Source organism: Pinus tabuliformis, chromosome 9, assembly GCF_031772625.1.
Source record: "Pinus tabuliformis cultivar Carrire ecotype Pingquan chromosome 9, CPIR1, whole genome shotgun sequence".
NCBI classification, from domain to species: Eukaryota; Viridiplantae; Streptophyta; class Pinopsida; order Pinales; family Pinaceae; genus Pinus; species Pinus tabuliformis.
Genome location: NC_142307.1, coordinates 1,686,010,152 through 1,686,034,937, shown reverse-complemented (window position 1 = coordinate 1,686,034,937; position 24,786 = coordinate 1,686,010,152). Strand labels below are relative to the sequence as shown.

The following is a 24,786-nucleotide window of genomic DNA, read 5'->3' as shown; positions in this document are numbered from 1 at the left end:
AGTTTTTTGATAATTCTCACAAGACTTTTATTTGAACTTTCAGCTAGACCATTGCCCTGTGGATAATAAGCTGTTGAATGACCAAGAGAAATATGGTATTGGTGGCAAAAGTTTATCATTCTCTTAGACTTAAAAGCCTGAGCATTTTCTGTGATAAGCTTGAGTGGACATCCAAACCTTGATAAGATATTGTTCTCTAAAAAGGAAATAATGACTGCATCATTAGCTTGCCTAGTTGGTACCGCCTCTATCCACTTCGTGAAATAATCAGTGGCTGTAAGTATCCACCGATGTTGCCCTGATGAAGAGGGATGTATCTCACCTATAAAATCTAGCCCCCACTGCTGAAAGGGTGCTTCTACATAAATAGGAACTAATGGCATAGGCATAAGCTTCCTTTTACCTTCAAACAACTGACATTCATGACAGGCTGCAACCTTTTTGTAAATGTCTTTGAACATGGTGGGCCAAAAATACCCGGCTCTCAATATTTTATTTGCAGTAGCCTTCCAATAATGGTGGCCTCCACAATCACCCTTATGAAACTCCTCAATCACCCTATCAGCCTCTTCTTCAACCAGACAAGTTAATAGAATTCCTCCAGCATCCTTCCAAAATAAATTCTGCTCATAAACAAAATATCTAAGGGATTTCAGCTTGGTGAAACGAGCTTTAGACTTGGAAAGATTATCAGGGGCTCTGTTGTGCTGTAAAACAAATGAGACATCTCTATACCATTCAGATATCAGAAATTTTTCATTGATCTGAACCAACTCTTCCTCTTCTTCAAAAATTTCTGATATTTCTGCATTGAAATTGATGTCACTGCTGTCTAGATTTGAGTGAGTTAACAACTCTGCCAACCCTTGACCCTTCACTAATTTAGTTGGCCTAATTTCAATATCATATTCCAACAATTTAGCTATCCATTTTCCTCTTTTACCATCCGGGTCTGCTTGTGTAAGAATTTCTTTAATAACAGCACTTGGCACATATGCAACAATATGAGAATGTAACACATAGATTCTAAAATCTTTGATTGCCTTTACCAATGCATATGCCTGCTTCTCTAAAATGTTATACTTTAATTCAGCATTAGCCAATGTTTTACTAAAGAATGAAATAGGCTGCTCAGTACCTTGATTTCCTTTTTGCAATATAACTCCAGCAATTGTATCCTCAGAGGCATATGTGAATATTAGAAATTCCTTGGCGAAATCGGGGCTGATAAGAACTGGTGCTTGAGTGAGTGCTTTCTTAATTTCTTCAAATGACTTCCTTGCCTCAGCTGTCCACTTGAAGTCTGCTCCTTTCTTTAGCATTTTTGTGATGTGCTTAACCACCTCCGCAAAGTTGGGAATGAACCTCCTAACAAAATTAACTTTACCAAGAAAAGACTGAACCTCTTTCTTGCTCCTTGGCAAATCCAACTTTGAAATAGCACTGACTCTATTAGGATCTATCTTAATTCCTTCTTGAGAAATGATATGCCCAAGCAATTTACCAGAAGTCAAAGCAAAGATACTTTTGGTTGGGTTCAAAGAAATGCCAAACCTCCTACACTTCAATAATACCTTTTCAAGATGCTTTAAATGATCTTCCTCTCTCTTTGAAAAGACTTTGATATCATCAAGATATACCACTACTGATTTATCTTTTTCCTCTGCAAAAGCAATGTCCATAGCCCTTTGGAAAGTCGCCCCTGCATTCATGAGGCCAAAAGGCATCTTTGCATACATAAATGTGCCCCATGGTGTAGTGAAGGCTGTCTTCTCCTGATCTTCCGGATAAACAAGGATCTGATTGTATCCTGAGAAGCCATCTAACATTGACATTCTTTGAGAGCCAACAATATTCTGCAACATAAGATCCATTTTAGGAAGAGGATAATTGTCTTTCAGTGAAGCCTTGTTCAAATTCCTGAAGTCTATGCAAATCCTTATCTCTCCATTCTTTTTCCTAACTGGTACCAAGTTAGCTAACCAATTTGAAAATCTGATAGGAACAATAATCTTTGCATCAAAAAGCTTCTTGACTTCTTTTTCAATTAATGGCATTAGCAGAGGATTAATTCTTCTCAATTTTTGCTTAAAAGGTTTCTCATTTGGCTTGATTGGGATTGTATGCTGTATAATTGAGGAATCATATTGCTTCAGATCAGTACAATTCCATGCAAACACATCAATGAACTTCTTCATTAACTCAATGTACTTAACTTTTAGATCAGCTGATAAAAATTTTGAAATTTTGACCAATTTAGGCGCTACTAAATCACCTAGATTGCAACTCTCTATTTCCTCTTCATTTGCTTGCAACCTTGGCGCCTTAAACACATCATTCTGATCAAAGAGTTTCTCAAGTGGAATCAGACCTTTAGGAATCAGATTATTTTGAAGCTGTAACACTTCAGACTTTTCTTTTGTCTCTACCAACATGTTTTGCTGATCAACTTGACAATGTTCAAATTCTACTTTCAATTCTAGGAAACTTTTCACCTGCTGGTCATCTTCAAAGACTTGCCAATTTAGTATATTATCCGGGATCACTGGCCTATGGCGGACTTTCACCTCATAACTATCAGAAGCATGTTTGGGAATGACAAAAAGACTAGCTGCTACAGCAAGAGAATCTGCCATGGAATTCTGATCTCTGGTTTTGATATTGAAAGTATATGACTGAAATTTCTCCAACAATTCCAACACCAAGTTCCTATAAGCTCTCATTCTTGCATCTTTTGTTTGATAAGCACCTTGAACTTGCTTTATAACTAGCTCAGAATCTCCATACACAACAATGTTCTTTGCCTTAAACTCAATCAAATTTTCTAAGCCTAAAACCAAGGACTCATACTCGGCCATGTTATTTGTGCAATCAAAATTGAGTTTATAAGACAGAAACTTACTTTCATCAGCTGGACTCATGATCCAAATTCCAGCCCCAGCACCTTCTTTCCCTGCTGCTCCATCAAAATACAAAGACCAGCAACCAGAAATATCTTCTTCATCACTTTGCTGCAGCTCTTCACACTGATTTTCTGCTTTTTCTTTCTGTGATTCTTCTCCCACTGATTCATTAAATAGAATAGCTGATCCAAGGCCTGTGTCACAAGAATAAATGGGAAAATTCTGTGGTTTGTCCTTGCTGCTCACCATATATGCCATCCTTGTTTCACGGTATAACCTTCTCTGCTCTCCAAATACTGGAATAGTAGCATAAGTCAAATCCATCTGCATGGTACCTTTAATTTTAGCTGCCCATGACCTTGAGAGTAATATTCCAAATTTAGGTGGAACGTCTGCCACAACAACATCCATGACAGTGGTTTTAGCTGGGATTTGTGTGAGTGCCACAACCACATCCTTTATCAACCCAATACAATGAACCCTCTTTGAATCAAAAGAAAATAAGTCTTTATAAGGCCTGGTCACTTCTAATCCTAACCTTTCCATAATGACTTTAGGCATAAGGTTATGAGATGCTCCTGAATCCAACATGGCATTATGAAGAGTCATCTCATGTATATTGATGCTTATATAAAAAGGAGGAAACTCATCATTTTGCTCATCTTCAAGCCTCGCACCTAAACAAATGATAGGATTGTCTTCTTGCAAATTTAAAATATCAGCTCCTCCTGGGGGAGAATTAAGCATTTCCACAATCTTACTTCTATACTTGTTCACTTTCAAGATTTCATTAAATGGGACTGATATTTTAATTTTAGCAATCTCATTTTCTATATTGAACACAGAAGTAGACCTTTCAATTTCCTTAGGAAAAACAGGGGTTTGATTATCCTTTTTCTCAAGAGGAGAATCACTTTTTTCATCAGCTTGTTTTGGCTTTTCTTTTTTGTCTTCCACTGCTTTTGAAACATTCTTCTTGGGCTGAGCCTTATTAGCTGTAATGGGGACATCTCTATTTCTGAGGTTGTATTGCTTTTGGATTTCAAATATGGCATGCTGATAACCTTTTAAGAAATCTGAAGGTTCTTCCTCGGCTTTTAGTTGGCTAGACTCATCATGTTCCTCCTTTGTTAGAAAGATCTTTGAATCTTCTTCACCAAGACAATGAATAGATTCCTCAGGTTCCTCAGGTTCTTCCTCTCCATCTACCATATTTTGCTGAAATGGAGGTCTTACAGGAGGATCGGCTTGTTGATTTCTATTCTCCCTTGGCCTTTGCTGATTTTGAGGCCTTCTAAACTGAGGGATTCTAAACTGAGGTTCTTGTTGTGCTTGAGGAGCAGCAGTATTCCCAAGTGCTAATTGGTCCATCAATTTCTCCATAGTCTTCATCATGGTTTCAAATTTGTCTTCTTGAGCAGAGGTAGAAGGCCTCTCCTCTTCCTTTATCTTAGTCTTAGCCATCTTGGACTTTTTAGCAGCAAGTATATTCACCTCCACTTTGATAGCATCATTTTGCATGTCAGCCAGTGTAGCAGACTCTCTTTCTCTGAGTAAGAGAGAAAAATCAGAATCAAAGGACTCAGCATATCTTAACTGTGCCAAAGCTCCAGGAGGTTTCAAGTGAGCTGGAATGGAATTATAAATTTTATTAAACCTCTTAGAAAAATTTTGAATAGTCTCATCTGGAGCTCTTCTTAAATTATTGTATTCAGTGAGGGCCTGAACTGGATTAGTTCTATTTCCCCATTTCCTCAGAAAGCTATCTTCAAACTCAGCCCAACTATGAATGCTACCAGCTCCCAAGGCTTTAAACCATTTCCTGACCTCTCCAATGAAAGACTGAGCAAACAATCTCAGTTTGACATCTTCATCATCCACTTCATACCTATCAATAAAGTCATTAAATCTATCCACATGCTCTTCAGCTGTAATGTCTTCATCTCCTCCCCATGTTGGAATCCTAGCAGCATATTTATTAGGTAAATCATGCAGAACAGCAGGGAGAGCTAGAGGAGCATACCTAGCAGGTACGGCCATAATGAAAGGAGGAACAGTGACAATAGGTATGCTATGACCAGAAGGACCAGAACTAGAATGAGATGAAGTCTGAGGGCTATTTGGACTAGCAGAGGCAGAAGAGAAAGTATGAGTACGGAAAGGGCTATTGGGGCTTTGTAAACCACTAACAAAAGAACTCCAATTTGGGAGAGGTAAACCAATCTTTGAGTTCAGCAAAATTTCAAAAGGGTCAAGCTCCTTGAGCTGTTTTAAATCTTCTTTCTCTAATAATAGCTCAGAAGAAACAATTTCCCAAAACTCCTCTTTATCTTTTTGTGAAACTAAAGAAGAAGTATCAATACCTCTCTTTTGTAGATCCAAAATAATACCAATTAATTCTTCTTCATTTTCAGACCTTAATATGACCTCTTGAACTTTATCATCAACAAGTTTATTCTTAGGACTTCTAGAGAACTCAGGAAATAATGACTTTGAAATACTTGAAGTACCTGGTATATCAGAGAATCTTTGTTTACTTCTTGAGATGATATTAGGATTTTCCACAGGACTAGGTGGATTTGGATCAGGGTTACTCCTTGTGTATCTTCCTTTCGAAGCCACCTATAATCTTTAAAAAACAATGGAGTCACCAAGGTAGAATGCAGCCTCGAAAATCATTTGAACTCCTGCTACCTTCAGAAATTCAATCTTAAGCTCCCGGCAGACGCACCAAAATGTTATCACAAAATCACTACTGAGGGCTGCAACCAAGCAAGATTTCATGTAACTCTTTCAACCTAACTTTAGATCAAAGATTAGCCTCTTTGATCAGAGAGGGCTCTCTCACAAACTCTTAATAAAAATCCTTCACTACAACAGATGGCTAACTCTTTACTCATTCATGAAAGCAAAAGCTGGTTGGATACATATCAAACTGGTCTTCATTGGGCTATGGAGTCTCATACACTAAGTAAACAAGAAAACATAGTCATTTCATGGAAGTCAAGGCTCTTTGCATTAAATGTCCAAACATATTTCATAAAAACCACAGCTTGCCAAATACACAGGAAGTCAGAGCATAGGATATGAATTCTGAGTGATTGTACTATAACAAGGCTGTAAAAGAACATATAATATAAAACACCACCATTATATTTGAACACAATAATCCATCGAGAATCTTGAGAAGAAATCAACACTGTTTTACTATTACTGTCACAAGTCTTACAATGGCCCAAATAACTCTGCTTTTGTATAAAATGTCCAACCTTTTTTACATCAGAGTCATTTCTATATATAGCAAACCAAAATACTACTACCTGAGACTCCTCAACAAGCATGAAGGGAGCTCGGAATTCTATCATTAATTATCTTATCTATATCTTAAACAAACTAATTAATTACAAAGGTATTGTGCTGCGAAAACAGAGGGTTCCATCCCCATTGAAACTTCAAGTCTATCTCCTCATGTGCATTGATGCGTTCTTGGAATTTGACACCTGTAGCACTTCAATAATAGCCAAGCCAAGCTGGAAGAACATTCACTAAATGAGCAGCTTCGGATGCCTGATATATGGATGGTTCATCAACTGATAAGAATCTATGCCCTATGTTCACGGTCTCTGCCTCCCATTAGTGTTCATGCATTTAGGATTATGCTTCAAGCCATTTAATCCTCTAATAATCACGTATGATGGAAGAAACCTTATGATCTGGCCATCTCATAAACTGAACAGGTGTACCACTCAACACCTCGGCAACCCTACCAGAACCCTAAAAATTCGGATATAAAATGAAAACTTTAACAAAAGACAAAATTTCACCTTTTCCTTAAATACTTACACCTGGCACCTTTTTAAACATCTGAATGGCTTTATATAATCTCCATGCTAGCCTCGAGTCATCCCTTTAAGATTCGCTGACCTCAGCATCAATCTCAAATTTTTCATATAAACAGTCATCTACAGCAGTTTCGTAGCGCGCTACGAAACTGCTGTAGGTAATCAAAATTAAGCATATGAACCTTAAAGCAACAATGACTTAACTCTGTGATCTCTTCAGCTATTTTACACAGGTGTAAGGACTTCAAAAAGTTTCAAAAAGTTTCAAAATGATGACAGCCAAAATTTACCAAAATTTGGAAGGCAAATTTCCCCTTGGATCAATTAGCTAGTTTGCCTAGCTTCCTTTTCAAGCTGCTAACTTCTTCCTTTAACACCTTGTTTTCTGCTCTTAAGCTTGTATTCATTTGTTTCATGATTTTTGCCTGCTTCAGAGCTGGCACTGTCCACACATATGCATCAGATACTGAGTCAGTTTGGCTAATCAAACTTGTTCTGCCTTTCATTACAGCCTTTTTATAATTTGTATATCTTACTGCCCTTTCCTTAGAAACATTTTTAATCTGAGGTATTTCTTCCTTTGTTGCTCCAGCTTGTTTCTTGATAGCAATAACATTTCCACTTTGACTGATGATAACCTTATTATTCTTGTTCTTGCTTTTGGCTGCTTGAACTATTTCGGTGAAAACCTCAAGTACCTCTGTCCTAGGCACTTCTAATGGTGCCTTCTCTTTCTGCGCTTTCTCCACTTCTTTGATTTGCCTTCTTGTAACTGGTCTGCGTGGCTTAAAAGCATATTCTTTACTTGGCTCTTCAAATTTCAACCTTTTAGAAGCCCTTGATTTTTTAGAACTTTCAGGTGAGGACTGAGTGAGGTCAATATGCATTGGTTGCCCCGAGTGATCTTGCTCAAATTCTAGTGGTTCAATTTGTACTGGCTGATCTTGCTCTAGTTCAATGGCTTCAAGTAAGTCATTTAAACTACCTTTTGAAATAGGACTTTCTTCCACAGTAACTGACTTTCCTTTCTCCTTGTTTAGTTGACCTCTGGTTCTCACCCTTGAAATCTTTTCAACTTCACTTGATTTAATTTCATCCTTCTTCTTCTGAATCTTCTGCTTTGATGACTGAGGTGTTTCCTTAGATGATGACTTAGGAGTTTCCTTTTCTGATACTCTAGATGGCTTAGGAGTTTTCTTCACTGATGCTTCAGGTGTCTCTTTAGCTGCCACAGACTTCTCTGATTTCCTTGATTTAGTTTTAGGCTGCTTATGGTCTGTCACTTCTCTTCTAAGTTCAGCCAAAGTGGGTTCTTCACTCCTTTCTTCCCTTTCTCTCACAGGCAATGGAGTGAGGCCTGTTTTGCTTGGGAAGCCGGCCATAAACACAAATGAATCCCAATCTCTACCAATTTTTTGTAAACTATCCAACACCAGCAACTTTACTAGACCATGATGAAAGAGGGATGTTTCACAACTATCTTTCTTTAACTGAATTTTATCACACATTTTGCTAATTCTCCTGAACAAATAGAAAGGTATGTCTATTGAAACCTTACCTGTGAAATGTAACAGAAGTTTGAAGTGGTAGGAGTAAACTTTATTGTACCTACCCTCGCATGTCAGGTATTTCTGGATGCATGTGAGGAGCGTAGCATAATTCTCTTTTATATAACTCCTTGGCACCGCTTTGGTGAGGTCTTCATCTACATAAGGTTCCTTCAAAAACTTTTTACAGGGACTCATGTCGAACTTGAAGTTTTTGAACCATTCTTGGCCACCCCTCGGAATTTCAGTGACAGTGGAAATAACTTCAGGAGACACCGGAAACTCTAACATTGCCACCTTCGAATTCAGTCCAGTGAAATTTAATGCGAAAGCCTTCGTCACCTCTGCATGTCCTCCCTTCAATTTTTCGCAAAACCGCCAGCAACCAGCATTTCGAAAGGCTCTTACTACACCTTCATCCCTGAGAGTAACATCTAACCCCTCCGGCTCTGTCCTCACACACTTACCGGATCGGTGTTCCCTCCTTTCCATCTTGCTTTGAATATTTTCACACAGGAAACTAATGGTAGCTTGTAGCACGAAAACAAACTTCGGCTTTGGAGTGCAGGCTCGCTTGCAATGGTCCCTTTAAATAAGAACCTGGGCTTCTCATACAGCAAACATGTTTACACATTATGAAAAACCCATTATGATATAACCATCCCTTGTAAAATCCCTTAAACTGACACTCAAATGCATGACTCTGGACCTTATGGCGGAATGATGGTTTATCAAGACCTGGAGAGGACGTAAACTGACAAATATGGCCGGACCTATGACTCACCCGTCCCGGATTTGACATTGCAAGAGAAAACGCTACAAACACCCCGAAACCCCGATTTCGTAGCGCGGTCAGTTCAAATTTAACAAAACGCGCTACGAAATGGCTGCTGACAGTACGCTGCGAAAAGACAGAATCATCATTGCGCAGCTAAATGGACCAAACAAACATGCGCTGCGAAACTGCGCAAAGTACTAATGACATGACAGTCTTTAACTAACAATGATGGAGGCTATCTAATGATCTTTTCTTTACACGAATTCACATCAATACCTTTTGAAATTCAAATTTCAAATTGACATACACCAATAAACCTATTCACAAGACTTAAAACCTTTATATGAAACTTATGGACAACCTTATATACATGAACTATAGTTCTGAGTGATAACAGAAGTTGTCATAGTAATCTTGAGGAAGAGATGGACAATGACATGTTTGATGTTATGCGACAAGTATTTGTGGAGGAAAATGTGCCAGATGAAATCAAGCATCTGACCCTCCGAAGCTCAAGCAGCATTCACCCTGACCTTCCCTTGGTACTTTACAATAGCCTTGGTAAATTTGTTGCTAAGTTTCTTAAGGAAATACAGATCATGGCATTCATGTTAGATATAAAACAAATTTTGGTATCTTTAATGGTAGTGGGAATAGTAGTATTGGTAATCTAGGACTACAGGGATCTCAACAGCTAGAGACCCAAGGACTTGTGCTTCTAGCATGCACTCAGGCCAGAATGGCAGGATCCTTTACACTATACTTGGAGTTCTTTGAACGAGGGAATGAGGATGTGGAGAAACATTGGTACCTCTACGAAGCAATGTGGAGAGCTCGTCAAATGCCAGACAACATGAATGTATTGAATTCCAAACCACCCTTAGAGAGATATCCCTGAGATGGTTTATCAAATAGGAAAAGCTAAACCTGAATCCAATGGTGGATGACATCAAGAAGAGCTTTGTACATGAATTCAAGCTTCCATATATAGATCAGCAAGGGATGTCAGAGTTATGGGAGATAAAACAATGGGATGGAGAGACCGCATGGGAATTGATGCAAAGGTTCAAGGACACAATCAACAAGCTAAGTTACCCCATAGATCCCAATCACCAAAGGGATTGGTTTATAAAGGCACTCCTACCCCTTACCCGACGCCCTTAACACAACAAAAGATTGAGACCCTACAAGATGCTCTAGAGCAGGAAACTCGCATTCAGGAAATGGCAGGGTACCCACATGAATATTAGGGGGGGGGGGCAGGGTCACAAGATCCGTCGATCATGGGACTCCAGCACCAGATAGATAGCTTAAAAGATAAATTGAAAGACTTACAGTCAGTCCACCCAACGAGACCCAATGTGTGGTGCGCTCATTGCTTGGTTGAAGGTCACGTCACGACTGAATGCCTGAGGATAAGAAGCACGAATCCTACATCAAGGCCCGCTAGACCATCGGGGGCTCCGCCTACAGCTGGGGTTGCAATGGTAGGATTGCAAGGGGAATTTCTGGGCCAAAACCAACCTGACTATTGTGAGTTCTATAGGAGCTATAGACACTCACTTCGATTGTGCCCCATATTGAAAAAATATTCAACTATACAAAGTAATACCTACTATGAGTTTTGTGCATCCACAACACACCACACCAAACAATGTCGAGCATTAGATGCTTTGGTAGAGAGGCTAGATCAAATGACTTTTAGAATCAATGAGACCACTCGTGGAGGGCGAGGAACGGGAGGAGGAACGAGAGGAGGAAGAACAGGGGGCAGGGGACCTGTGCGATGCTACAATTGTGACCAGGAGGGACATGTCGCTAGAGACTATCCTCTTCCAAGAAGACCTTGGTGATCTCAATGTCCGGTCAATGCACACGCAATAGAGGAATACCATGAGTTGATCGCAAGATGGGAAGAACGAACCAAAAAAAGGGGATCTAACTTGATTAATGGAGAACTGAGAGATAAATAAATAATACCTCTATCTAACATAAATATAGTAACCAAAGGAGGAGAGAAGACGAGGGCTAATCAGGGTGCAGCAAAGAAACCCTCAATTATTTGAGTAGCTTCCCAAAAACAATAATATGAGCCAGGACAACAAAAATGATACTATCAAAAGGCAGTAAAAATGTTTGAAAACTTGGTGGAACCCCAAAAGGATAAGGTACCAAATTTAGCAAAGCCCACCTTGTCCCTCCCGATTAAGGAATGGTGATGAGCCTAGCTATTGCAACAATAATGATGCAACTCCCAGGGCTACCAGCTTTACTTATCAACCTAGGGTTTGTACAAACTTGGAGGTGACAGTGCTATATGCACAAGTAGAAGTGAAGGTACTACCTGTTGTCACTACTCATCTGGCAAGAGACCCCAAGGGTTCCAAGCCAGACTTCTATAGGGTCAGAAGAAGCTTAACTCTTTGATGGAAGAAGAGCAAATCTATCCTAAGGGAGAGCTACTTCTACTGCAGTATTGAAGAAAACAACATGTAATGATAAACCACACCATACCCTAATTAACCAATTAAACAGCTATGCTAAGTAGAATTTCTAAATTAATCACTAACCTAATGTTGTTATCTAAGTTACAGAAGCAAAGAGCATTAAACTATACTAAGGTGTAGCAAAGAAACTTAGGCTAAATCAGGTTTCAAGCGGAAAAAGCAGTTGGAGATCAAAATTGGTGAAAGGAGGACGTAAGGATGTAGTAGAGCATAGGGACCGTTTGATTGATAAACAAACAAAAGATAGACAGTGGAGGTCTTATCACGGGGCTTTAAGCGAATAAATGGATGAACGGGGTTAATGAACATAATGAATGGCAGAGATCGTATCATGAAGAATTAAGTGAATGTATGGACGAACAAGGTAACAAAGAATATGAACGGCAGAGATTGTATCGCAAGGGATTAAGTGAATGGATGGATGAACAAGGTTAACAAGAGATGAATGGTCGAGCTCTAATCGAGGAGATTAAGTCAAGAGATGGACAGACAGGGTAATGAAGCGATGAATGGATGATATCTTATCATGTGGATGAAGTAAAGAGATGCACGGGAGAGATCGTATCGCGGGAAAAAGAAACTTGCGAAAATGATGGAGCGGTTTCAAAGGTGGTAAGTAGTTTCTCGCACAACCTCAAGGTTGTAAGCTATATTTTAAAATTTCACGCAATTATCCTTATTGCACAACATGTAGCACAAGAAAACCACTTTTCTCGCATGCTCTCTGGAGGATAACGACCGTGCACTAATCCGCGTGAGATTGCACAATAGCCGTTGGATCAGGCAGAGCTGATCAACAGTGGAGATTGACCAAGCTAGTTGGCGATCAGGTGAAGCGATAGCCATCAGATCAAGTGAGGCAGATCGACGGTGGGGGTTTAAAGCGCATAAAGTGCTGAGGTGACGCGATATCCATCGGATCAGGCGAGGTAGATCGACGGTGAGGACTTAAAGCGAAAAAAGTATGTGGCAGTTGGAAAACCTAATGGATTGGACAGTGATTGGGAAGGTTTGTTGTGGATCAGGCGATGAGGAAACGATGCATGAAGAACGTGTTGAAGGAGGTTTCAAAGGGAAGACGACAGAAAAACACAGTGAGGTGAACAAGTAACTGCATCAAACGACAAACTCCATAGCTCATGCGAGAACCAGAAACCTGTGTTTTTGGGGTTGTTGAAGGGTCTCTTCCTCAAGTCATGGTCCCAGAGGGAAGAGATGAGGCCGAGACACCTACGCACAACCTTATGGTGATCTTTTCTCCTAGCTAACTTGTTAAACTGAAAGAAGGCACAAATGGAAGTAAACTACAGTAAATGCAGCTACTGAAGCAAATGAACAGAAAAACCATGAATAATCTACACGATACTGGTGTATTGAAAATGAATCTACTTAAGCAAATAAAATAGAAAACCATGAATCTACTTAAGAAAATGAACAAAACCAGGAAGCTACTTCAACAAATGAACAGAAAATAAATCTATGCTACTTAAGCGAATGAACAATGAAAACCAGGAATCTATGCTAGCATACATGTACAGTAAAGAGGAGCTTTGGCTACTCGGGTTGGGCCCTAACCCAAGAGCTTCAGCCCTCTGATTTAACTCAGAGCTGGCTTAAAAAGAACTTATTCTCATTATGAAAACCATGGATTATAGAACAGTTGTCACAAGTCTCTAGTAGCTCAGAAATAAAATAGAGTTTTACAATGGAAGCCTGAATCCTACTAAGGTCCTAAGCCTCTCTATTTATACATCTGAAGAAAGATTCTCTAGAGTAGGAAGCTTGCATTAAGGAAATTGCAGGGTACCCACATGAATATTAGGGGGCTGGGGGGGGAAGGGTCACAAGATCCATCGATAATCGGACTCCAGCACTAGATAGCTAGCTTAAAAGATAAATTGAAAGACTTACAGTCATTCCACCCAACGAGACCCATTGTGTGGTGCACTCATTTCTTGATTGAATGTCATGTTGCGACTGAATGCCTGAGGATAAGAGGCACGAATCCTACATCAGGGCCTGCTAGACCATTGGGGGCTCTGCCTACGGCTGGGGTTGTAGTGGTAGGATTGCAAGGGGAATTTCTGGGCCAAAACCAACCTGACTATTGTGAGGTCTATAGGAGCTATAGACACTCACCTCGATTGTGCCCCATATTACAGAAATATTCAACTATACAGAGCAATACCTAGTATGAGTTTTGTGCATCCACAACAAACCACACCAAACAGTGTCGAGCATTATATTCTTTGGCAAAGAGGCTAGATCAGCTGACTTTTAGAATCAATGAGACCACTCGTGGAGGGTGAGGAACGGGAGGAGGAACGAGAGGAGGAAGAACAAGGGGCAGGGGACCTGTGCAATGCTACAACTGTGACCAGGAGGGACATGTCGCTAGAGACTATCCTCTTCCAAGAAGACCTTGGTGCTCTCAATGTCGGGTCAATGCACACGCAACAGAGGACTACCCCGAGTTGATCACAAGATGGGAAGAGCGAACCAAGAAAAGGGGAGCTAACTTGATCAATGCAGAACTGAGAGCTACTGAAATAATCCCTCTATCTAACATAAATATAGTAACCAAAGGAGGAAAGAAGACGAGGGATAATCAGGGTGCACCAAAGAAACCCTAGATTGTTTGAGTAGCTTCCCAAAAACAATAATTTGAACCGGGACAAAAAAAATGATACTATCAGAAGGCAGTAAAAATGTTTGAAAACTTGGTGGAACCCCAAAAGGACAAGGTACCAAATTTAGCAAAGCCCACCTTGTCCCTTCTGATTGAGGAATGGTGATGAGCCTAGGTATTGCAACAAGAATGTTGCAACTCCCAGGGCTACCAACTTTAATTATCAACCTGGGGTTCGTACAAACTTGGAGGTGACAGTGCTATATGCACAAGTAAAAGTGAAGGTACTACCTATTGTCACTGATCATCTGGCAAGAGACCCTAGGGTTCCGAGCCAAACTTCTATAGGGTCAGAAGAAGCTTAACTCTTTGATGGAAGAAGAGCAAATATATCCTAAGGTAAAGCTACTTCCACTGCAATATTGAAGAAAACAACATGCAATGATAAACCACACCATACCTTAATCAACCAATTAAACAGCTATGCTAAGTAGAATTGCTAAATTAATCACTAACCTAATGTTGTTATCTAAGTTACAGAAGCAAAGAGCATTAAACTATACTAAGGTGTAGCAAAGAAACTTATGCTAAATCGGGTTTCAAGCGGAAAAAGCAGTCGGAGATTGAAATTGGTGAAAGGAGGATGTAAGGACGTAGTAGCGCATAGGGACTGTTTGATTGATAAACTAACAAAAGAAAGATGGTGGAGATCTTATCGCGGGGCTTTAAGCAAATAAATGGATGAATGGGGTTAATGAACATGATGAATGGCAGAGATCGTATTGCAAAGAATTAAGTAAATGTATGGAAGAACAAGGTAACGAAGCAGATGAACAGTGGAGATCGTATCGCAAGGGATTAAGTGAATGGATGGATGAACAAGGTTAATAGGAGATGAATGGTTGAGATCTAATCACGAAGATTAATTCAAGAGATGGACAAACAGGGTAACGAAGCGATGAATGGATTAGATCTTATCGTGTGGATGAATTCAAGAGATGGACGGTGGAGATGGTATCGTGGGAAAAAGAAACTTGCGGAAATGATGGAGCGGTTTCAAAGGTGGTAAGTAGTTTCTCACATGCCCTCAAGGCTGTAAGCTGTATTTTAAAATTTAATGCGATTATCCTTACTGTGCGACACGTAGCACGAGAAAACCACTTTTCTCATGTGCTCTCGGGCAGATAACATCCATGCACTAATCCGTGCTAGATTGCGCGATAGCCGTTGGATCAAGCGGGGCTAATCAATGGTGGAGATTAGCCAAGCTAGTTGGAGATCGGGTGAAGCGATAGCTGTCGGATCAAGTGAGGTAGATCGACGGTGGGGTTTTAAATCACATGAAGTGCTAATGTGACGCGATAGCCATCAGATCAGGTAAGGCAGATCGACGATGAGGACTTAAAGCGCAAAAAGTAATGGCAATTGGAAAACCTAATGGATCAGATAGTGATTGGGAAGGTTTGCTATGAATTGGGCGATGAGAAAACGATGCATGAAGAATGTGCTGAAGGAGGTTTCAAAGGGAAAACGACAGAAAAACACAATGAGGTGAACAAGTAAATACATCAAACAACAAACTCCATAGCTCATGCGAGAACCAGAAACCTATGTTTTTGGGGTTGTTGAAGGGTCTCTTCCTCGAGTCATGGTCCCAGAGGGAGGAGATGAGGCCGAGACACCTGCGCACAACCTTATGGTGATCTTTTCTCCTAGCTAGCTTGTTAAACTTAAAGAAGGTACAAATGGAAGTAAACTACAATAAATGCATCTACTGAAGCAAATGAATAGAAAAACCATGAATAATCTACACTATACTAATGTAATGAAAATGAAGCTACTTAAGAAAATAAAACAGAAAACCATGAATCTACTTAAGCAAATGAACAGAACCAGGAAGCTACTTCAGCAAATGAACATAACATAAATCTATGATACTTAAGCGAATGAACAATGAAAACCAGGAATCTATGCTAGCATACATGTACAAAAACGAGGAGCTTTGGATACTCGGGTTGGGCCCTAACCCAAGAGCTTCAACCCTCTGAGTTAACTCAAAGTTGGCTTAAATAAAACTCATTCTTATTATGAAAACCATGGATTACAGAACAGCTGTCACAAGTCTCTTGTAGCTCAGAAATAAAGTAGACTTTTACAATGAAAGTTTGCATCCTACTGAGGTTCTAAACCTCTCTATTTATACATCTGAAGTCTCTAATGACCTCCTTCAAATTAGGGAGGCTTGGCTCCCAACTCAAGAGAAACTAGTTTCTGTCCCTTTCACTTGCTTGACTATCTTCTAGTCTTCAAAGTGATGGTTGTTTGCACTCCGAGATGATGGAGGAATATTCGAATGGAGGGGTAGTAAATGAGGAGGATTTACCTCCTATAATTACTCTCCCTTGTCCCATTCGAGTTTTTACCAAGGTATTTGCCATAGTTCCTTGCTTTTATCCTTTATGCATGTAGTTTTCCTTGCTTGTATCCTTTATTCCTACATTATATGCATATTAGACCACAAAGAAAAATATCCAACTCTAACTCATCTCATAAACAAAATATAATGAAAAGTATGCAATAAGTTGTGAGAATAGTTGATTTGACTAAGCTAGGAGATAAATTAAGGCCAATTAAGGCCCATATAATTACTCAATGATGAGGCTCATCATCACCCCCCTACTGAAAGTGTTTCTTATGCTCTGAGAAACTTAGTCAATGTCCATGCCCTTCATGGCTCTGGTAGCCTCTCTAACATCCCATGCTTTTGCTGTTATCTCTTCTTCTTGTTCATAGAAGCCTTCTTTCCTTTCTACTTCTTCCCACTGCCACTTTTCCTCTTCTTCTTTTCTCCCTTCTAGCATCCCTAGGAGTAGTAGTGGCCTGAGTTTTAGGCCTATCCAATTGACCTTCAACCTTTGCATTGATTGCTTATACATAGGTGTCCTGTTGAGTGCCTCTCTCAACCTTTGAGGGGAGTGATATTCCCTGATCTTCAAGCTGTGTGGCAGTGTGTTCCATCTCCTTTAGCAGGCATGTATATTATCATCTCTTAGCAGCCTAAACATATCCTCAAAATGTGAAATTGCTTGCTCTTGGGCAGCAAGATATCTAGGTGTCAACTGAGGATCATTTGCAATTAGATTGTGGGTGCTGATTAGGGCCATGGGATTTGACTGTTCAGCTATGATGAAAAAAAAAGGTTCATTTTCTCTCTTGCCAATATTCTTTTCATCTCTGCAACCCTTGACTTCTCATGGTTCATCGTTGATGCCAAAGCCATTGATTGCAGATCTCCTAGTTCTACATTAGGATCCCAAATATTAATGTCTGTGAGGGCCATGTTGTGCAAGTAAAACTCAACCATTTTGGCCCTATCCTCTAGTTCACTTTGATCACAAAGATCAATAAACCACCTATAGTCCTGAAATGGCATGGTGCCCCTTTGTGCTAGTGTTTTAATCTGAAATTGTAGCTATTGTTCTCTGAGGTAAGGACCATAGGATTTAGCTGGCATCCTACACTGGATGGCCTCTTCCTGTTCTTTCTCCTCTATTTGAATGCCTTCTTCTGCTTGTTGTTTTGGCATCATCCTCCCTCTCTTCTGCTTCATCATGTTCCTTTGTATTAGTATCTTCTTCATCCATCTCGTCCCCATCTAGCTCTGTATCTTCTTCTTGTTGTTTTGCCTCCTCCTTACTAACAGAAGGACTAACATCATAGGTGAGGGTTTTGATGTCATCATCTGCTGGTAAGTCTCTGAAGACTGACCATGTTATAGGGATCCTGAGGTTTTGGAGAGCATCCTTAATGAGGATTTTAATCAAACCATGGTGAGCCAACTGTTGGGAATTCCCTTCCTTTATTTTGTTACTGGAGTCTATGAGTGATTGCATCAAGAAATAGGGTATGTTGAGTCTTTGGTGAACTAGTGTTTCTATCCCAAGTTTCAATTCTTCAAGCATTCCCAAATTGTTGCCATAACAATACTGTATCTATGGACTCTTGCATTCTCTTTTGACTTGTTAAAGAAATTCCTTTTTTCCACCTTTTCACTTATAAACCAACTACCTCTTAACCTTTACAACTTTTGATCAAATGATGCATATGAGTGAGTGAGTGGGATGCTTACGTGTGGTCTTGATGCCATGCTGCATTTGTCAGAGATCAAAGATGCTACTGATGGCCATTATTCTTCCTCCTCTGCTGTTTGATGATGGTTTCTTGGCTTTTAGAGGTGTCTGTGACTGGAGATCTGATGCTGCTGCTGCTGTGGAGCTCCTGGATTACCACTTGGAAATGTTTGGTGTCTCCCTTAAAATTTCTTGATCATGTTGTTGGCTGGTGCTGTGAGGATATTGTAATGAATGTACAGAGGGAGTAGGAGTGTATTTGGATGCAAGGATGATGGTAATGGTTGAGGTGATTCTGTAGAAAACACAATTTTCACCAGAATTGAAGCAATGAAGTGAAAAATAATGGAACTGATGGAGGGATGCATGGTAAAGAGTGGAGGAGATGAATATATGTGAGGTGGGGTTCACTTTGGATCTTCTCTTTGGTCCTTTCTTGTATTTTTCAACCACCTGCAAATAACAATTATGTTTTCTTTTTGTTTTTATTTTTTATTATTATATATTTTTTTGAAAAACACCTAGGCTACCTCATAGAGGTTTTCACCCTAGATATCTTCCCTCGGTGCCTCAAGGAAGGTTTCCACCCAGGGATCTTCTCACTCTTTTTCATTTCTTCTCATCCTTGGGCTACCTCATGAAGTTTTCAACCCAAACATGGGACTCAGATGCCTCATGGAGGTTTTCACCTGAATCCTTATTTTCTTTTTCTTTTTCACTGTCCTAATGAAGGAGGAGCTGGAACTTGCTCCACCATCTTCACTGTCTTATTGAAATTGTCAATGAACTCTTGTTTTGATAAAATTCTCTTGTACATTTTCAATTGGTGTCCATTAACTAGCAACGGAATGGGTTCTTCATCAATAGTTCTGATTTGCACTGAACCATTGTCATGGAATCTTTCCACCACATAAGGTCTGAGCCATCTTGTCCTTAGCTTGCCCTTGAAGTCGTTATACCTTGAATCATATAATAATGCCCAGTCTCCCTCTTGAAATTGCTTCTCCTTGATATGTTTTTCATGCCAGATCTTCCTCTGAATCTGAACTATCTTTGTATGTAGGAGGGCCTGCATTCTAAATTCATCCAAGCCATTCAAATGTAACAACCTTTCTTTCTGTTCATGATTGAGATCCAAATCTAGTTGGGCTGCCATCCTCAATGTGTTATATTCAAACTCAATGGACATCAAAGCCTTTTTCCCATAGACAAGCTCATAGGGTGTAAATCCAATGGTGGTCATCCATGTTGTATTATAGGCCCAGGTGGCCTCAACTAGTCTCTCTACCCAATCCTTCCTGCTGCTCCTCACTACCTTGGTTAAGATGTTCTCTAATGCCATTTTGGTCACCTCCACTTGCCCATTAGCTTGGGGATGATAAGGAGTGGAGGTCCTATGCTTGATTTTGTGATGAATGAGCATTTCTTCAATCATGTTGGAGGTAAATTGGATGCCTTGGTCTGTGACTAGCTCTCTAGGTTACCCAAATTCGTAGAATGCATTCTCCCTTAGGAGTTCAGCCACCTTCTCTTTTATTGCTGCCTTAATTACCTTGGTTTCATCCCACTTAGTCAAATAAGAAGTGCATAGGCCCAATGAATTCCATGCCCCACTTTTCAAATGGCTCGAAAGTCACTTGAGGTTATAGGGGCATTTCATCTCTTGGAGTAGGCTTTCCCATCCTCTGGCACTGATCACACTGACTAATGTACTTTTTCACATCTTGATGAAGAGTAGGCCAATAATAGCCTGCTTGCAACACTTTGAATGTTGTCCTCTTTGCTGCAAAGCAACCTCCACAAGGCCCATCATGACAGGTCAGAAGGATGTCAAAAACTTCCTCTTCCCTTACAAACCTTCTCAAGATTTGATCTAGGCCAAGTCTGAACAGATTGCCCCCAATCCAGGTGAAGGGGGCACTCTTCTTGACTATATTTCTCTTTTCTTTGGAGGGAAAGTTTGGTGGGAACTTTGTTGATACCAGATAGTTTTCTATATCAGCAAACCATGGGGAGAGAACTAAAATAGCAAACAAATGCTCATCTGGTAACTGGTCATCCACCATTCTTTCTTCACCTGCAGGAAAATTCATCCTAGATAGAAAGTCAACAATAACATTTTCCTTACCAGGCTTATCAACAATAGTTAGATCAAACTGCTGCAATAAAGGCAACCATCTTATAATTCTAGCATTCACATCTAGTTTGTTCATTAAATATTTTATTGCAACATGATCAGTATGCACAAATGTTTGATATCTTGTAATGTAATGCCTAAATTTGTTTAATGAATGCACAACAGCCAGGAGTTCCTTTTCGGTCACAGTGTAGTTTAGCGCAGCCTTTGACAGGTTCTTACTTATAAAATAGATGGCATAGGGCAATTTCTCCTCTTCCTAACCTAAGGCTACTCCTATGGCTTTGTGTGAGGCATCAGCATGAATATGAAAATGGAGGGCCAAGTTTGGGCCTCTAAGGATTTGTGAAGTGGTTAACTTACCCTTTAAAATGTCTAAGGCCTCTTGAGAGCTCTTTGACCATATAAACTCAAAATCTTTGGCCAACAACCCAAACAAAGGAGAGACCAACTTGTTGAAGTCTTTTATGAACCTTCGGTAGTATCCAACTAACCCTAAGAAACTCCTAAGATCTATGTGCTTTTGTGGAGTTGGGACCCTTTGGATGATTACTATTTTGTTTGGGTCCACTTGTTGTCCTTGTTGAGATATTAAACAACCTAGCACAGTCCCTTCAGTCATTAAGAATTCACATTTTTCTGGACTGAGAGACAGATTCATTTCAACGCATTTGTGTAATACTTTGCCTAGATTAGTCAAGGCTTCTTCCAAATCATAGCCATAAGGTGTAAAATCATCCATATAGATTTCCACAACATTGTAGAATTTCCTGCAAATTCTCTACAAATCTACCTCTGAGATCTATGTAGAAAATCTGACTGTATATTAACTCGATAATGCAATATACCAAAGCAAAATACTATAATCTACTTCTACTATCAAACTTGCGGAAGCTTAAATATTGAGCTGAATCAAAGCTGAACACATATTACCATAAGAAGAAGAATCAATGCACATGAAAAACAGAAAATAGTCAGGGGAAAGCCTCAACTAAAAACCCCATTATCTGTATTATCATACAAGGTGGAAATACATCAGAATTATACAAAGCCTTAGCTCTCACAACTAACCGGATCTTAGTACAATCCTCCTGGATGCTCACAGGCAAACAAAGCTTCTCACAAGCCTTCACCTCTGCCCTCCAAGCTCCTATTTCCTTGCGCAGTTACCTCTGGGATGATCTCCTTCACCTAGTGGAACATTGCTCTCACACACTGCTCTAACACACTGTCAGAACTGAGAAATCCTCAAGGAACCTTCCCTTGACTGCATGGATGTGTTTCCTTTATAGAAGAAAACATGCAAATGATAGTACATTGTCCTTGTCTTTAATCTCAACTGGGTCTTTCTCAGAATAGACATGCATGAGTTTCTGATGAGAGAATCTTCAGTTATCTGGAGTACACTTGTTGAGTGCATGCATGCATCAACTGACTAATAACTCACAATTAGTTCCTCAAACAGTTTGGAATTAATTTAACTGAACTTAACTTAGTAAACTGAGCTAACTAATTACAACTCAAATATAACTCAATCTTATCTCCTTAATTAAGAGATAATCTCCTTACTTTAAGGGATAACTGTTGCATGACTTTAGAAAGACTTCCAGCTTGAATTTCTCCAACTAATTAATCCATAATGAATTAATTAATTATTTCCAGGCAGCTCGTGAGAATAAATTCACAATTTTAATTCAAGGACAAATTAAAATTGGAATTTATGGATTCTATTTTTATCATTTATTGTTGCTATTTTCAACACTCCCTCTCAACAAGAAAGGAATTCAGCTCGATCCCGATCCTGAACCTTTGGAATGTTCCGCATGCAACAATTCTCTCTAGTGTTGTTGCTCTAGCAATCTCCAGAAACAAAAAAAACATCCAACCTGAATCAGAATGATGCCTCTGTCATCAAAGTCTCTGACTAATATTGCCTCTTTCAACGAAAACTTTGCGCTTCTGCTGACTCAGCCTTTCTGCACTGTTGTCAATCCTTCTCTATGCTCTTCAGTATCTGACTTCTCTAGCCTGTATCACTTTTATCTCTGACTGCATCAATCCCACTGATTCCTCCCGCCACTATGTACTTTGGGCTCTCATAGCAAGGTACGATCCATGAGATAAAACCTCTCAATGGACCCTACCCAATTTAAGCCTTCTTGAGACTATCACTTCACATCGCCGCACCTCACAGCTAGAGGTATGGCTGCATGTGATCCCTTTGCCCACTTGTCCAATTGTGGCTCCTCCACAGTTATTTGAGACTTCTTTTGGGACCGCATGTTGAGAGGTAATGTACTCACCCTCTCAACCACCAATTCTCTAACATTTTCCTTGCTCCTCAAGGCTTTGCATGCATATTGAACCTCAAGATCATACAGGTTCTTGACTTGTGAACCAATTTGTTTCACCTATCTCGTGGTGATGTGTATAAGGAAAACCTTTCCCTTACTGAAGACAACATCGTAGCCTTTATCCTCCAACATCGTGATCGATACCAAATTATTATTCAGTCTAGGCACATACTTCACATCTGTCAAGGTGATAGGAGCTCCATGCTCCCTCTAAAAAGAAACCATGCCCACTGCTGACACACTATACCTTTCGTCGTCACCCATCTTTGTGTGCATCTTGAGGTCTTTCTCCTCCAAGGCACTGAATAAACTTTTATTGCCGATCATGTGGAATGAGGCTCCACTATAGATATACCAGACACAACGCATCATCAATGACACCATGCATGCGAAGAGGGTAAAGTCCATTTCGAACTAAGAGGCTAATGCCTTACCTTTCAATCCTTCTGAGGATCCCTTCTTGGACTTCTTCGATGGGAAATTACTTGCATAATGTCCCATCTTATTCTTTTTTTCTTAAGTATGACATGTATTCGATTTGCACCTGTAACCCCGAAATTCAAACTTCGAATTGTCTTCTCCATATACTGTTCATAGCTCCAATAAACTAGGCTCCATTAAACCTGGCTCCGATACCATGTAGAATTTCCTACAAATTCTCTACAAATATACCTCTGAGATCTATGTAGAAAATTTGACTGCAGATTAACTCGATAATGCAATATACCAAAGTAAAATACTATAATCTACTTCTACTATAAAACTTGCGGAAGCTAAAAGATCGAGCTGAATAAGAGCTAAACACATATAACCATAAGAAGAAGAATCAATGCACATGAAACACAGAAAATACTCAGAGGAAAGCCTCAGCTAAAAAGCCCACTATCTGTATTATCATACAAAGTGGAAATACATCAGAATTATACAAAGCCTTAGCTCTCACAGCTAGCCAGCTCTCAGTACAATCCTCTTGGATGATCACAGGCAAACAAATATTCTCACAAGCCTTCTCCTTAGCCCTCCAAGCTCCTATTTCCTTGTGTAGTTACCTCTAGGATGATCTCCTTCACCCAGTGGAACATTGCTCTCACACACTGCTCTAACACACTGTCAGAACTGCGCAATCCTCAAGGAACCTTCCCTTGACTGCATGGATGATTTTCCTTTATAGGAGAAAACATGCAACTGATAGTACACTATCCTTGTCTTTAATCTCAATTGGGTCTTTCTCAAAATAGACATGCATGAGTTTCTGATGAGAGAATATTTAGTTATCTGGAGTACACTTGTTGAGTGCATGCATGCATCAACTGACTAATAACTCACAATTAGTTCCTCAAATAGTTTGGAACTAATTTAACTAGACTTAACTCAGTAAACTAAGCTAACTAATTACAACTCAAATATAACTCAATGTTATCTCCTTAATTAAGGGATAATCTCCTTAATTTAAGGGATAACTATTGCATGACTTCAGAAAGACTTCTAGCTTGAATTTCTCCAACTAATTAATCCATAATGAATTAATTAATTATTTCCAAGCAGCTCATGAGACTAAATTCGAATTTTAATTCAAGGACAAATTAAAATTGGAATTTCTGGATTCTTTTTTTATCATCTCTTGTTGCTATTTTCAACAAGCATCATGTACTAATTCAGCAAAAACACTCAATACTGCTCTCTGGAAGGTGGTAGGAGCATTGCATAGGCAAAAATGAAGGACCCTAGAGGGAAAAGTACCCCAGGACAAGTGAATGTGGTCTTATCCTGGTCTTCTGGGCATATTTGGATTTGGTTGTACCCACTGAATCCATCTAGGAAGGAAAAAAACTTCTTCCTTGCCAGGCCATCTAGATCTTGGTCAATGAAGGGTAGGGGAAAATGGTCCTTCTTTGTGGCTTTGTTAAACTCCCTATAATCAGCACAAATCCTCCACTTACCATTTTTCTTGGGAACTAA

General features: G+C 39.7%; 1 pseudogene; it reads right to left on the bottom strand.

Moving 5' to 3' along the window:
- LOC149155357 (uncharacterized) overlaps window positions 1-4,115 on the bottom strand; it is a 54,496-nt pseudogene extending 50,381 nt beyond the window's left edge.
- Between the last annotated feature and the right edge of the window lie 20,671 nt (window positions 4,116-24,786).